General features: G+C 42.2%; 1 protein-coding gene across 1 annotated transcript in view; it reads left to right on the forward strand.

Annotated features, from left to right (window-relative positions):
* MED12L (mediator complex subunit 12L) overlaps positions 1-15,699 on the forward strand; it is a 308,272-nt gene that overhangs the window by 173,648 nt on the left and 118,925 nt on the right. The gene's annotated exons all lie outside the window — the stretch shown is intronic.

Below are 15,699 nucleotides of genomic sequence, written 5' to 3' on the forward strand. Positions count from 1 at the left end.
ACTATCACCTGGGACTTCGTTAGAAATGCAGATTCTCTGGCCCCAACTTACTGAATCAGAAACGTTGCGGAGTAGGGCCCAGGGATATGCGTTTCAACAAGCCCCCGGTAATTCTGATGTGTAGCAAAGTTTGACAGGCACTGTTGTAAACGGTTTTATGTTATATCTTATCTGTCTGTTTTGGTCTACAGAGGTATTGAAATGTCTAAATTATGCTTTCCAGTGGTCTGATATGTAATTTCATACACATCTGCTTCGATTAAATGAGTCTTTGTAATAATAGTGAAAGCAATGATGATGTTAGCCACCATTTACTGAACTTTCTACATTACTATGTTAAAGATTTTACAAATAATATCTAATTTAATCTCACAGTAGTCTTGTGCTAATATCATCACTGTTTTACAAATATGGGAATGGGACTCAGGAGCTTGGTAGACAGGCCTCTTGGAGGGTGGTTTCTTAGTATTTTGCTGCCTGGTGTACCCATTAGCTGTTTTAATGTGTCTCCCCCCCCCCCACCCCCCCAAATTCTCCTGATTTTGAGAGACTGTCTTTTTCTACTCCTGTCTCCTTCCCCCTTTTGTGTCCTGTTTGAATATGTCAAGGATAATTATAATTTTATGTTTTTAGAGTAATTTTTCTCCCCAGTATATGTGTGTGACACCAGATTGAACATTCTTCTCACCAGGGAATTAGAAATACTGTCCTCCAAATGCATGATTGAGGATGAAAGTAGTTGAAGAGGATTGAAGGACATGCCAATTGGCGATTGGTGGGACAGCGTGGCAGGGCCGGGAGGGGTGTAGCAGTGGGAAGGCTGGGCTGAGTGAAACCCTGTGGGGTGCAGGTACCTTCCTTGTGCCCAGGGGCTCAGGCTCACTGTGATATCAGCTGGGTAACCTTGGTCAGGGTGGTTACCTCCTGTCTGCCTGCTTCCTCAAGTGTGAAATGGGCACTTTCACATCTCAGCAAACAGTATTTTTTTTTTTCCCCACGCCCTGCCCACTCTCCCTTCCTGGGTCTTCACGCTTTGAGTATCTTGGTGTCCCCTCATTTCTTCCTTACTAAGCTGTAACAGACACGACAATCTACAGTTTATGTGTCTATTACCAGTGTGTAATGTGTATATATGTGCATACTTTTATGTGTGTATTTATAGATTTTATTGAAGTATAAAATTTATGTTCACAGATCATAAAAGGTTATTTTGATATTTTAGAGTGAGTACATTGTTTTATTTATTTATTTTTTTAAACTTATCTAGGTTTTTTTTTTTTTAGTGCCAAAGCTGTTTTCAAGTCTGTAAGTTTTGGGAAGATAAATATGCAAGCTATAGAGTATTTTCTGTTTTACCAGTGTGACCTTTGGTTCACTTTCCCCATAGAATTAGGCATCCTTGCTTGAAAAAAATATTTCTGATTGGTTCACTGTGCTGACAGTGTGGATCTGCGCTAATTCCCCTGTGTGTCCTATAAATTTATAATGTTTAAAGTATTTTAAATAATTTAGCTGGTTAGTCCTAGGCCATAATAAGTTAACATGTGAACTTAAAGTTTTGCTATGCACAGGATAGATGTTTGTGATTCACTTTCAAGGTAAATACATACTTTACTAGGTATTAATAGGGTTAATTTATCCCAAGAACAACAAAGATAAAAGCTTTTATCTATATAAATATATGTACAAATAGATACTAACTGTATATCTATGCCTACATGACCTGGCCAACCAAAACATACTCACACTGACTTATAGGTATTATTGTCATAATTGAGTTTGCAGTTTTTAGAGGCAACTTTGATATATATCTACAAGCTTTTGAAATGTTTGTCCTGGGTGAATACCTTTTAAGCATTTTCTCTGATATCGCCTCATCACAGATGTATTTTGACAGCCACAGTCGGAAATCCTAAATAATCATCGATGATAAAATTTCAGATTTGGATCCCCAAACCAGCACGAGCAAATATATTACTATATCAACCAATTATAGTTCTCAAACCCAAAGTAACTTACTGAGAAATGGGGACAGTGCAGTGGTACTCGGCACCACTGCTGCCTAGCCCAGAATTCTCCTCTTCCATCCTCATGCCCCCTTCACACACCCTGATGTTCTTTCATGGAAAAGCTGTTTCCTTACCTGTTTGTAGCCCTTCATCTGTGAGTCAAACAGCATTCATTTCAGAACATGTCTCAGTGGACGCTCCAGGTTAAGACTGTTCTACGCAGAGTTCTCGCTCGTCTTCAGGAACAGATGAAAATCAGGAACTTGACAGAAACCATGAGATAGTAGGTCAGCTGTCACTGCTGAATTGGTCCGTTAGTGCTCACTCAAGGTCGGGAAATGGAAACAAGGAGGAAGAGAGATGTTTGGATCTCCGTGCGTGTCTGGCTGGCCTCCGTGCTAGTTCCTTTCCTTCAGCAATCCCTAAAAAAGCGTGGTCCTTTTTTTTTTTTCCTTCTTGAACTTTTTTCTACTTTTTTTTTTTTTTTTTCTCCCCGACGTCGCCACGTCATCCGGCAAATGAACAGCCGGGCAACAACCTCAGCAGGTTTTCTTTGTAAACTTTGCCATTTGCCAAATTCAACATGTGGTAAAAGGTGGAGAGCTGGTGGGGTCACTGAGGTAGGAAGACGTGGCTGTAGCTACCACACCCTCCTAAGAGGAAACTCTCGTGGGGGAGACAAAAACTTCCCTCTACCCTTCTAGATTCCTGGGGCTGGCCTCAGAATTACGTTGACATGAGACCAACTAAAAAGTCTAATAACATGTGTACATGGGAGAGACCCAGGAAAACTGAGTAACTCACCAAAATGGCAGAAGCCACCACCTCAAACTCCATCTTCAACCAAAGACAAGAGAAGATGTTGAGGTTAGTGGTCTGGTAATTCAAAGGCGGGGGGGGGGAAGGCAATTCATAGGAAGATGAAAGAAGAGCCAGTGTTTGGTAAACAGACGTTTGCTGTACCCTGTACAGAGACAGTGGGACCCCGAGAGGCATTTTAACAAACAAATTCTGCTAGGTTCCTCCCTGTCTACACACCTAATTCATATTATACTGTAGGTATCTGTAGTGGTAGCTCCCTCCCTGGAACAGGTCCTCTCCCTAAATTCTTTTAGGCAGTTAGGGGGGTAGGTCAAAGGTCCCTGAGTCTTTGGTGCCTGGATTGTTTCCAGCTCAAAATAATTAGCAGGCCTAAGAGACACATTTTGTGGGGGGGGGGGGCAGGTTTTGCTCCCCGTTCCTTGTCAGCGGCCACACGGTGTAACAAACAGGTGGTGAGCGGGGCTCCCCCAAAATGTGGAATTAGTATTTGAGTAAAGAAGCATTCTGGCATCCATGACCCCATCTGTTAGATAAGAGGTGCTGTTATTGTTATTTTTTTTCCCACATTAATTTTTCCATATTTAAGCATTACTGACAAATCTTGGGTTGGCCAAAAAGTTCGTTTCGGTTTTTCTGTAAGATGTTATGGAAGAACCCAAACGAACTCTTTGGGCAACCCAACAGCTCCCGAGTAGGACTTCAGAGAAACTCATCATGCGTTAATCTTTCGCTAAGTGTGTGCTGCTAGTGTTACTGTTTGGAAAGTGAGAGGCAGGAAATCTCTGTATTTTGGGTTTCTTTCAGGTTGTATGATATAATTCGTAATGTTCCAAGGAGTGCTCCAGTGTCTTTCCCACTGAAAAATCGTGTGCAGTTAGAGATGGAAGTACTCAGAATTGGGCTGCAAATCCCTCATCAGAGTGTGTGACTCAGAACCAGATAAGGAATTCTGCCCTGGAAGGCTCTTTATTAGGCTGCTACATGGCAGGTGTGTTCTCTCAGGTGGTTCCACGGCCGAATTGTGGGCTCACAGTTTAACGTGTCAAGTTCAATTTGACTTAAAAACATAACGTACATTTGCAGTCACAGTGGTCAGTGGTACTTATTTCTGTGCTTATGATATGCCGGGTGCTGTTCTAGGTACTTTACGTGCACCTACTGTGTAATGGGCTGTGTTCCAGGCACTGGGGATGAAGTAGTGACTAAATCAGACCCAGGTCCCTTCCCTCATGAAGCATATTTGCTTATTTTGAGTCTTACATACAAACCCAGTAGTCACTACTGAACCTTAATAGACTCGGCGGAGGCCCCGAGGGACCCAGGGCTGGTTTAGGGAAGCTTCCCACTTGGCACTGCCTGGGTGCACCCATTCTCCCTCCCTCCCCGGTGCCCATAGAGTCCTGGCTGCTGCTTTGACCCCTGGGGCTCAGAGCACCCCTTTGCCTACAGAGGCTTGCTAGCTTCAGCTTGCAAGGAGATCTGGTGGGCAGATACATGTAAGGACAAAGAGACATAAGGACGATGACCAGGGCACATTGCAGAGTCCTTCAGATGTAAACATTATGCCGATGAAATGGATGATTTGGCACTAGCAGTCTCTGAACTGCGGCTCTCAAGACTTCCCTGACTTATTGCAGGAGGCTCTGTTTATTCTGACGGTCTCAGAAACACCCATTATTTGTCCCCGTGCTCTCTTGTGCTTCTTGCCTTCTCCATGGGGTGCCCCATGTTTGTATGCAGCATGACTCAGGTGGAAATTACCATTAAATTGAATTCACTGGATCTGCTTGTTTTCCCCTTGTTACCAGCATTTGCAAAGTCCAAGGCCAAAGGGAGAGCCCTACAGGTGGTCACCTGATGGCAGGTAGTCCTGCCAGATAAGGGAAGTAGAGCAGGTGTAAGACCCTTGGGGACTGAGGAATGGTGGAGAAGTGGAGAGCTCATGGCCCACCCAGGGGTGTGGGGGGGCAGCTGCTCAGCTAGACCTTGTCAGGGTCCAATGTTGCCTCCTCTGTGGATGGGCCAGTGTTGTCAGAACCTCAAGTGGTGATTGCCCTGTTTTAAACACTTTTTTGTGTTTGTGTTTTAACTCATTGCGCTCTCACAACAGCTCCATGAGCTGGGTGGGTTCCACCTCTTTCTTAATAGATGAGGAAACTGAGGCACAGAGATGTCCCACAGCCCCTAGGGACGGGATTCGGACCCTGGCAGAGCCGCTCCTGGAGCTCGTGCTCTCAACTGCACTTTTATGTCTCTTCTGGTTTCACGTGCCGTCTAAGTCAGACACTTTTCAAATTGTGTAGGCCTGATGTCTTGTGGGCCGAAACGGAACCTGACTGACTGGCTCGTGGGAAGCCGGTTCGTGGCCTCTGCTTTATAGCAGTTGTATCGGCAGGTCGCCGGGGGACTCAGATGAACACTTGTCTGCGAGGACTGGATCAAAGCACAGATACACATTCTTTCCCACACTTGATTGAGGAGCGCTTTCTTTGTATCGGATCCTGTCACAGCCAGTTTACACAGGAACCATTTGAGGGACAGCTGTTTATATTTTTACAGATGAGAGAGTAGAACTTGGGAGAATGTAATGAAGTTGCTCAGGCGAGGAGGTAGCTGGGCTGGACTTTGCAGCCAGAGTTTAGATTCAGAGTTTAGGATTCCTTCCCCAGTTCAGCGGCTCTTTTCTACAGCCACGTGAACAGTGAACGCTGGTTCATTAATTCGTCAAACATCTGAGAGCCGGCTCCTCTAGGCAGGATAGGCCTTGTTGGGAGCACAGGAAAAGTGTATTTTCTCATCAGGAAATGCTGGTTGTACGCAGGTGTGACATTTTTTTAATCTGAGGTAAAGAGAGTGATGGCAGCAAATAAGTGGTGAGGGTAATAATGATGATAGATACCAAGGCGAGTGGTAGAGTTAGTGGTTAAGGCTGTGCTTGCCTTGGAACTGGGGAAGATGAAAACATAAGGATCCAGGAGGAGCTTGGTGAGTTGTCTGTTCATCTTGTCTTCTCAGGATTGCATGTTTCAAGACAGAGTGTCTGACTTAGGAGAGTTTTTGGCTATAGGAGCTTACTGCCAGCAGGGCAAGGGCACCACGTCCTGTGGTTTCTCTTCAAATGTTTGGGAGGCTTTTAAGAAAAGCCTGGGGCTACCACCTCTTCACCCCTAGGCGGTCCTCCTTGCCCTCTGCTCACCTGGGGACTCTGAAGCAGTTCTGACTCTTTTAAGGTCATTGTTTATATACTTGACTGGTCATTGACACCAGCTGGGGAGCTTTAACGAAGCAGATTCCAAGACCCTACTTCAAATGAACCAGTCAGAGTCCTTGTTTCTGGCTCAGAAATCTATATTTCCAAAAGTGTCTGGGTAAGTCAGAAATGTGGCCACGTGTGAGCTTCCCTGCCTTGCTGTTTCGGAGCCTCTGATCTTACTAGCCCTTGGAGGAACTTTTATCCTCCGGGCAGATGTCCTGCCTCCTGTTTTGTCTAGCTCCCTCCAGCTGCCTGGCCCTAATCAGTTACCGCCATAGCTTTGGACGCCCGTGCAGACCCTGTGCCCTGAGAGCAGACATTGTGATGATCAGAGAGAGGAGAGATTCATAGGGAGACCTTGAGACAGAGACTAGGGCTAGAACATCCACAGATTCGGTGAAACCCAAGGAGGAAGTGAGAATATCATCAGGGGCTTATGTAGCAAAAACAAGAATGTCTGACTTCTCCTGGGGCCTTGAGTTTTATATTTCAGCCTGTCTTCTCTGATCGTTTTTTTTTCCCTATTGGATGTCAGTGAATGATGTAAACCTGTCCTTAGACTATCTGTTGTTACTCCTTCTTTTTAGCCGGGAGGTTTTAGGAGTGGAGTCTTCCTTTCTTTATGCACCTCACTCACCCTGTCACCCAGATATTAAAAACTGGCCTCAGGTGTCCCAGAGTGTGGAGCTTGTGGAAACCTGGGCATATTTGTGAAAGACGTAGACATATTTCAATGCAGGATGTAAAGTTGGCCCTGCGACCATTTTGTATTTCCTTGAGATTTATGCTGGGCATTTTGTGGACATGCCTAAATGTAAAGATTAGCTTGTATACATTTTTTTCTCTATTAGAAATGGAAATAAGTATCTTATTAATGTTTGCAAAAATATTTTATCTTGACAAACTATTGATCCTATTTTGTGTATTTTAAAAAAGAGGTATTTTGTTCTGATGATTAACGACGCAAATAATTCAACACTAGACACCAGTTTCAATACAAAATAAATAAAATAGTAACGATGATGGTAATAATAGTAGTAGTATTAGTAATAATAATATGTAGAGGGCATATTTCCTGCTTCCAGGATTCCAAAAAGGAAAAAAGACAACATAATCGATGTTTTGTTTTCCTACTGTCTCTGATGCTTTGATTTATGCCGAATAGTTCTCTGTTCCCTCAGTGTATTCCCATTTCCCTTTGTGGAACCCTAGGATTAAAATACCACGGGGCTTCATCCTGATTAATCTCAGAACCCTCCACATAACCGGGTATGACCGTCAGCCCCAGCCCACCCCATATGCTCACACATGCACACATTTCCTTTCCCCAGCATTGTTTCCAGGCGGGACTCTGCCTTGTCAGTTACAAGACTGGTTATATATAAACATCTCTTGTGTATTTGTGTACAAATAGAGTGAGTCTAACACGGGGAATCCTCCAAGGTCTGTTATCGTTTCCAGTCATTTTCCATCCAGCCTGGCAACGACTGCCTTAAAAGCTGGTTTACTTTACTTCTATAAATGTCTTATTTTGTTCCTTACTCCAAAATCTTTTCTTTAGGTACAAAAACAACTTTATTGTTACTGCCTTATCCCCAATTTTTCCCACTTGCTTCACTGGACGGTTAGCCACACTAGAGCAATTTGCTTTTTCCCACTTGCTGTCTTGGGGACTTACTCAACGTTAGCCCTATATAATTATGCCATTTTTTCTGCATAGCTTTGTAGTATCCCATAATTTATTTAGTCAGTCCCTATTGATGGACATTTAGATAGATATGGACATTTTCAATGAATCTATTTTAACTTCAGGAGCTCTTTACTGGGTTACATTGTTTTAAAAAAGTTAAAATAAAGCTTTGCTGACAAGTGATTTAGAGCGGTGTGTGTGGAGAGGGGGTTATGTTTGCAGACAGGATTCCACTGGACATTGAGAGATATAGTGGGTTAAGGATACAGAGAATTTTAGTACAAGGCTTAATAGAAACATTATAGGAAAGTGCAGAGAAATTTAAAGGAAATGAATTTAGGGAATTCCCTGGAGGTCCGGTGGTTAGGACTCCACGCTTCCACTGATGAGGCCCAGAGTTCAATCCTCATGGCCAAAAAAAAAGAAGAAGAAAGGAAGTGAGTTTGGAAGTTGCCCTCGAAAAGGATCTGTGAAGGAGCTGGTGTCTGAAATGATGGCTCTTTTATGCCTAGAATGGGGTGAAAGTCAATCTGGGAGGAAAAGAACGGTGTAAGCTAAGGCATCAGGGAAGAAAAGTCAGCCGAGGCGGGTGGGGCATAACGTGAGGATATCTTGATCGTCATGGTGAGGCGTTCATAATTCACTGTACCATGACGCCTTCGAGCTTTGTGATACAATAATTGAAGACGTGCTTTAAAAAGTGTGATCTGGTAGAAAAACATGGAATGCAGACATGCCTTTTTGTGTTTCTCTATGTGAAGCATCAAATCCTGCCAAAGTCAGTGCATTGATTTAGGATAGTGGAAGAGTGTGGCAGAAATTATGTCTTTAAAACATAATTAGTCACTATACTGTAAAACAGTGCTTTTTTGTTTGTTTATTTTAACCTCTTGAAATGAGCGACAGGCACGGAAATTCGTTGGCAGTTGTGTGCTTACCTTTATCTGAGAGTTATTGGAGAAACAAATGTCTGGTACGATAGCTCCACCTTCTGGAAGGTTGGCACCAGTAACAGTTCATAAAAAGAATTGATATGTGCAATATTTACATATTTTGTGGACGGCTAACAAAAACCTCACTTTGAAATAGGCACTGACGTTGAGTCATGAGTTGAATACCCAGTCTCAATTAGTTGAATTGCTCAAACAGGTTTTCTGTGTTGCTAAGATTAGATTGGGTTTAACCTTAAGAATCAGAAAGAATGAATTTCAGTTGATGATATTAGCAAAGAGTCAAAATTGAGAACTCATAGTCACAAAAACAAAATCTCAGTGCATGTATTTCCTCTTCTATGTATGGATTTTTGGAAAGGTGCTCATAAAGCCAGAGGGCATTTTCTTTTATCCCTCGGAGTCTCCAAAATGTATCCTTTCTCATTATTTCCATACTGCTCTTAAGACTCAGTTCACCTGTCACTATCCCTGGGCGTGTCCCTGATATCTTGGCATTGTTCATATACTTCCCACATGGCCTGTGTTTTTATATCAATCTCAGCTGGAGTGGGCAGTGGCTGCCTTGGTTGGCTTGTTTTGGTCTCACCAGTGCCCGCTCCTATAGCAGGCTCTCAGAAATGTTTGTTGAGTGAATGTGTGTTACCAAAACACACAGGGGAGAGACAGGGAATATCCCGCAACTGTATGCTCTGGTCCTGTAGGTAAAGATAAGAGAGACGATGGAATTAATCTGAAAACAAGGACTGTGGATATTTTTAAATACTGTTAACCCAGTGGCATCAAATCATCTACTCATTTGTATCTGCCCACTTTTGAGTTCCTTCCGTAGGTTTCTGGACCCCCGACCTGCATAATGATTCATCCTAGGATGGGTCCCTTAGAGGATTGCGCGCTGCTTTATAAGACGGTTTGTTTACTTAGCACTCTGACGGCTCAGCTTTTTTAGTAAATCGTTAGAACAAGTTAGGAAAATGAGCCCTCAGAAGTCACTGAGAGAAGCTTCGGCTAGAATGAGAATCTTCGGCCAGAAAGAGACTCATAGAGAATGAATACTTCATTTTTATTATGTCAATGAAAATAATAAACAATCTGTAACAGGAATAGAAAAATGTTTGATCTGAGCCAAACTGAGGACTAAAGCCCAGGAGACAGCCTCTCAGATACTTGAGGAACTGCTCTGGAGAAACATGGTTTTCAGCACAGTTTTATGTCTTCTCAGAACAGAGCACATAAAACAAGTCAGGGATACATTCCTGCATGGTTTCCAAAAAAAGATCGGCACGTACACAGTGAGTCAGTGTGGCCTTGGCCCCTGGGACGGGCGTCTTGTCATGGAAGGAGGACCAACGCTGGCACCCCAGGAAGGGAAGAATTTAATCCTTATTTTTAACAAGGGCCTTTACTTCTGGTCTGTGCACCCTTTTCTTTAATAATTAAAGCAGATGTACAGTGTACATTTGATAGGTCACAAACAGGCTGTTCTGTTAGCACGAAATTCAAGTCAACTCACGTATAGGGCAGAATGACTTCCCCGTGCCTCGATATCAGTTAGATAAACCTTTTATCAGTTAGATAAACTTTCCCAGAGTTGTTCTGACAAATAGATGTCGCCTGTTCCGGCTGCGTGATGTGTGAAGAGCAGGCGCTAGCATGTTGAGGGGAAGGTTTCGTGGTGGGGAGACTTCAGCGAACTTGGCTGACGTTAACTGAATGCTGTGGGTGAGCTCATGCAGCTTTTTGTTGTTGTTGTCCCCACCCCGCCAAGACTAAGCACACCTGAAATTTGTAGACTCAGTCTTCTTCTCTGTGTAGCAAACTGCTGTTAGCTAGAGCACGCTTGTATGTGCTTCTGCTTTGCGCGAGTGTTGTGTGGTCCTCTTCGGCAATTCAGTTTCCTTGGCAGCGTGACCGAGAAATTTTTCTGTGGTTTTAGGCCATTAATGCTGTAGAGAGCTACGTACCTGTTTAGTTCATATTTGGAGCACAGCAGTGATTCTTAGGCTGTTTTGCATGGATCAGTTGGCGTCATCAGAATGAAGAATCAGTGAGGCCAAGTTTCTGTGTTTAGTCCTCAGGTGAGCTGTTCAGGGAGCAGCGGTGCGTGTTGCCCTTGTCTTATTCCCAGGGATCGCGGGGTGGGTTGAATGAGGACGGATGGTTCCACTTGTGTGACTCCATCATGACCGGAAGGCTCGTTCGGATCCCATGTTCTACTCCTCCTTCGGGAGCCTGGCAGGCTTCCTGTAGGGGGTGTTTATCTAACCCGAGTTGTAGTTCGTTGGTGACGTCAGTGCCCTCAGTGGCCCAGCCTCCTGACCAGCCTGTTTGTTTAGTTGTCTCGACGGAGGCCTGTGTGTTGGAAGGACAAATGCAGCCTCCCTCTCTAAAATCCTGTTGAAATCATACCAATCATAAATTTCGTACTTAGTCGTTAATAGTGGGACAAAAGATTTGCGATGGTTTTGCTGTAGAGGAGAGAGAGAATTTAAACTAGAATTTAGCTTATGTGTTCCCTCAGGAAGCCAAGGCAAATAAAAATACTCAACTTGGGTGAGCTGGGTTCTTAACTGTGGCGTTGAACAAAGCCGCTAGCAGCGACCACTAACCTAGAAACCGTTATCCACCCACCCAGGAAACCTCCATTAGAGATTTTTGTTGAATACCTGCTCCTCCAGCATCCAGGGCTTCCCAGTTTGTGTTAGTAAACTGGATGGAAGAAGCTTCACTGTGGGGCCTCTCGCTGATGAAATGGCTGGATTCCCTGAGCCCTTTTTCCTTGTCCTAAGCTGCTTGTTTAACTGGGTAACGCAATCCTAACGTAGACGCGAATTTTCAGATGCGCTATGCCCACGGGTTTGCCCGCACTGTCTCAGTTTACACCCGTGCCAGCTCAGTACGTGACACTCTCACTCTCAAAAGTCATCTAGGTTTTGATCCTGAACTATATGCTCATCTGAATTATAAGGGAATAAAAAGATCAAATACGTGTGATTGATAGGCTTAACTTAATGTTCTCTTAATAGTGAGTATAATCTTTCATATTTAGTGAAGAAATTATTGAGGCTTTGCTTAAGGGTGCTTCTCAACTTCAACCCCAGCCTTATCTGCAGTGGTGAAGTAGTTTGTGCTCCTAGCATTCGGTAACATAAATAATTGGCAAGGCTTTTGGTCGTGTCATTAATACCTTGAGGCGTGCGTTTCATTTCAGCATGGAGCCGTGGTTAAAGCCAGAACTTCTGGAGCCAGGTGGCCTGAGTCTGGATCCCAGCAACAGCTTTTCTGACCTGTGTGACCTTGAGAACGTTAGGGTAAGACTGGTGCTTCCTCAGGGGTTTATCAAGGGCATGAAGGTAGTTGATGCAGGTCAGGTGCTGAGAACGATGCCTGCTGTGTAGGGAGTGCCCAATAAAAGTTAGCTATTTTTATTTCATTAGAAAATAACCATTGAGTGTTAAAAGTACTAGGCAAGAAGAGTATGTGAGGGCCTGGGACGGAAGGGAGAACCTGAGGCCTCTAGCAGCAGTGCCGGCAGTTTAGAATCGTGGTGCAGTTGGTTTGTTTTCTCCTCTCAGCTGGGCGTACGTACGGTGGGAGGTGGGAGCCAGGTTTGCTGTGCTCCCAGGTCCTTGCTGGTCCATGAGACGACACAGCCTCCCCCGGCCCGAGGCAAGCCCGACGCAGGGCCAGGCCGGGTGGAGGCCTAGCTTGCCCACTGTATCTGAGGGCAAATCTGCAAGATTTGGTGCAGGGCTGCTAATAGGGGTGAGGGCAAGAGGGGTCATAGGATGACTCAGAATTTCCAGTTCATGTGCCTCGGTGGATGGTGATGCTGTTAATCAAGTTCCAGGGTTAAGGAGCCTCCTTGGATGAGGTAGAGAAAGCGATGCAGTCCATATTTTTATGGTCCCACACTACCGCGCAAAGTGAGGTCTGTGTGTGTAGATAGGTTGTATTATGTCTGGCTTTCACATCACTGTACTAAAAATAGGTTGAAATACATCCCCCAGAAAGAGTGCATTGGGTTTGATGGGGTTGAGAAGCCCTGATCTAGATGATTCCAAATTTATATCATGTAAGTGTTCTGCCCAGTATTCATGTCCTTTTATATTTATTCATTTTTCCATTGTGTTTAATGGTGGCATTTCTCTAGCTGCATAAAACACACATAAAATTCTAAAGACACTGGTGATATGGTTCAGGCTTTTTGAGGAAACACAGAGATATTTATTTTTGATACTTGACAGATGGCTTCACTGTTACTGAAAGTATTTTGGTTTGGGCTAGTAGTAACAAGCATGGGATGGGGTGTTTAAGGTCTGTTTCTAAGGACTATTTGAAAACCATCATAGGTTAAGGAGCTGAGTCATGTTTGTTATACTAAATCTATTAGCCCTCGTTATACATGCTGTGTGTTTATATGTGTGTCCAGGTTAACGTGTCTAGAGTGTTGTTGGAAAGTCTTGTTTATAACATTTAAACCTAAACTTAGACTTGGAAACTTCGGGTGGTCTGGTGACTAATTCTAGCTTCTTGTTCATAAGCTAGGCTGATCTAATCAGATGTGTGGCTCATTTCTGAGAACTGCTGCAACCAGTGGATATTCTCTGGCATTATTCAAAGAGAAATTGGCCACTTTATCAAGAACACTTGCCAATGAAGCTGTTTGAAAGAAAGGAATTTCCAGTTCCATATCTTGCGTTTTCAAATGAGGAGAAGAAAAGATAGGTGGTCTGATAGCCACATTACACCATTATAAAAATCATTTTAGATGATTTCTTGTTATTGTAGCTTATAAGAAAAACTTTAGAATATTCAAAATAAAAGTTGCCATTTGAATCCCACGCATTTCTTGATACGTTAAAAATTTTAACACTGACGATCTTATTCCTCCTTCTTCAACTCTAATAAATCATTTTATATTTAATTAAAATTTTTTTGTATGTCAAGAAAGAGCAGCCAGTATTTGTTCCATTTTCCCTGTGAAATCCATGTATGTTGCAGCCTTTTTAGTTTTTTTAACATCTGTAAGATAATTTCTTATAGGTATTAATTATTTTTTTAAACATTTCCAGCATACATTTGTCTGGGCAGCTCCAGGACTGTTTTTGGTGTACATTAGCATTAGAGATGACTGAAGGAGTACTCGGGGGAGGGGGGAAGGGTTAGGCCATGTTATTGTGTAGTCAGTCACAAGCAGTAAATAGGACAGGAGTCGTTTTCTTCAGTTGTTTCATGAATTTTACCACTAGATGGTGCTAGAGGGCTGGGGACGGGAGCTAAGTCAGCATCTACCAGATGTTTATGTTGAAATTTGAAAATGTTTGATCTTAAGAAATGTTTACTTTTATAATTTACTTAGATATAGCCAAAGATTATTGTAAATATAATGTTAGACTTTTTTTTTTTTTTTACATGGTATGTGCCTAGTAAGTATTTATTGATTTGATAGCTGTCTTTTTGCGGTGTTCTGTCTGGGAGAAAACTCTCTATTTATGAGATTTAAGTGACCCCACCAAGCTTTATTTTGCCCTTGTTGTTTTTTTGTTTATTTTTTTCATATATATCACATTTCTCCAAAATGATCATAAAATTTGTGGTTTAGGTTGTACTGTCTCTATGCACAATTTTGGCTTAGCTATTTACCTAAATTTATGGATTTTCCTTGTTACCATTCCCTTGAAGCTTTAGTTGAGAAAAAAATTATGGTATACTGTTTGGAAATGAGAAGAAAATGGTATGAATGGTATAATGAATATAACAGAGTTAGTAATCCACTGAAGATTTTCTATTAGTCAGTTTCTCTGCATGTAAGTTTTATAAGTAATAGAAAAATTTCTTTTTGAAAGTATCCGAATATATTTCTCATTTGCATAAAATAAAGAATAACTTTGTTATTTATTGCTGCCTTAAGAAGGTCCTGAAATATTGAATATAATCCAAAGGCTCCATGTAAGAAATTTTAGATTTCAAGTTTAAGATTGTTTCCAAATTATCAATTAATTAAAAACCAGTCAAATAGAATTCTTGTTTTCTTCAGTATTAATGCAGTAGTTTGTATTAACTTATGACACCAGCACAATATTTTATGCTGTTCCTGTTGATATTATGTTAGTTATATAAATGATTCATTCTTGGTTGGCCTGGATAAGTAATTTTTGTGACCACAATGTGAGCATTGGTGTGAAAAACAAGCAGTATGATTCTGATGTTTTGGTAATGTAGCTTTAAAAAAATAGGGATAATCCTTTCTATTTTTTTCCTGAGTCAATGTTTTAAGATGTCCCATTGATTTAATCATGTAATTTCAGAGAATAAATCCACCCTTACATAAAATGTACCCACTAACTCTACAGCAATCCAATTTTAGAAACATGAAAGTGGGATTGAAATATTTTAAGGACCTCTTAGACTGAGGCCTGAATTTTAGAGGATTAAATGAAGTCTGGGGTTTGGTAAATTTCAGAGCACCAAATGGAGCCATTGATGCTATTAAAGATGGTAGGTTCTTAGTTTTTAGGTTCTGAGGTGAACATGCCTTTAACAGAATACACACACACACACACACACACACACACACACACACACACACACATGGAAGTGGGTAGTATCACTTTTGAGTGGGATATTTGACTTCTTTTTTGCTCACTTTAGCTTTTTAGAATTAAGCAGGCAGATCGTTTACAAGAGTCTAAATAAAATATCGCACTGTTTTGCATGTGTATGTCTGCTTTGTCTCCGTTAACCGGTAATGTTCCCTTTTCCTCAGCAAACATGCCTTCACTCCTGTTCTTTTAATGCTCCCCTGGTTCCTTGTTGAGTGTTAGGAACAAATGAGGCATCTAGTCAGTGGTCAAGCAGCTGAAGGCTTTGAAAAAGAATGAAGGCTCAAAGGTTTATATCGAAGCAGAAACTATTCTAAGATTTTAAAAGCTACTCAGTCTTTTTTGACTGGATTTATTGAGCTCTGTTCTT

This window comes from Phocoena phocoena, chromosome 4 (assembly GCF_963924675.1).
Source record: "Phocoena phocoena chromosome 4, mPhoPho1.1, whole genome shotgun sequence".
NCBI lineage: Eukaryota > Metazoa > Chordata > Mammalia > Artiodactyla > Phocoenidae > Phocoena > Phocoena phocoena.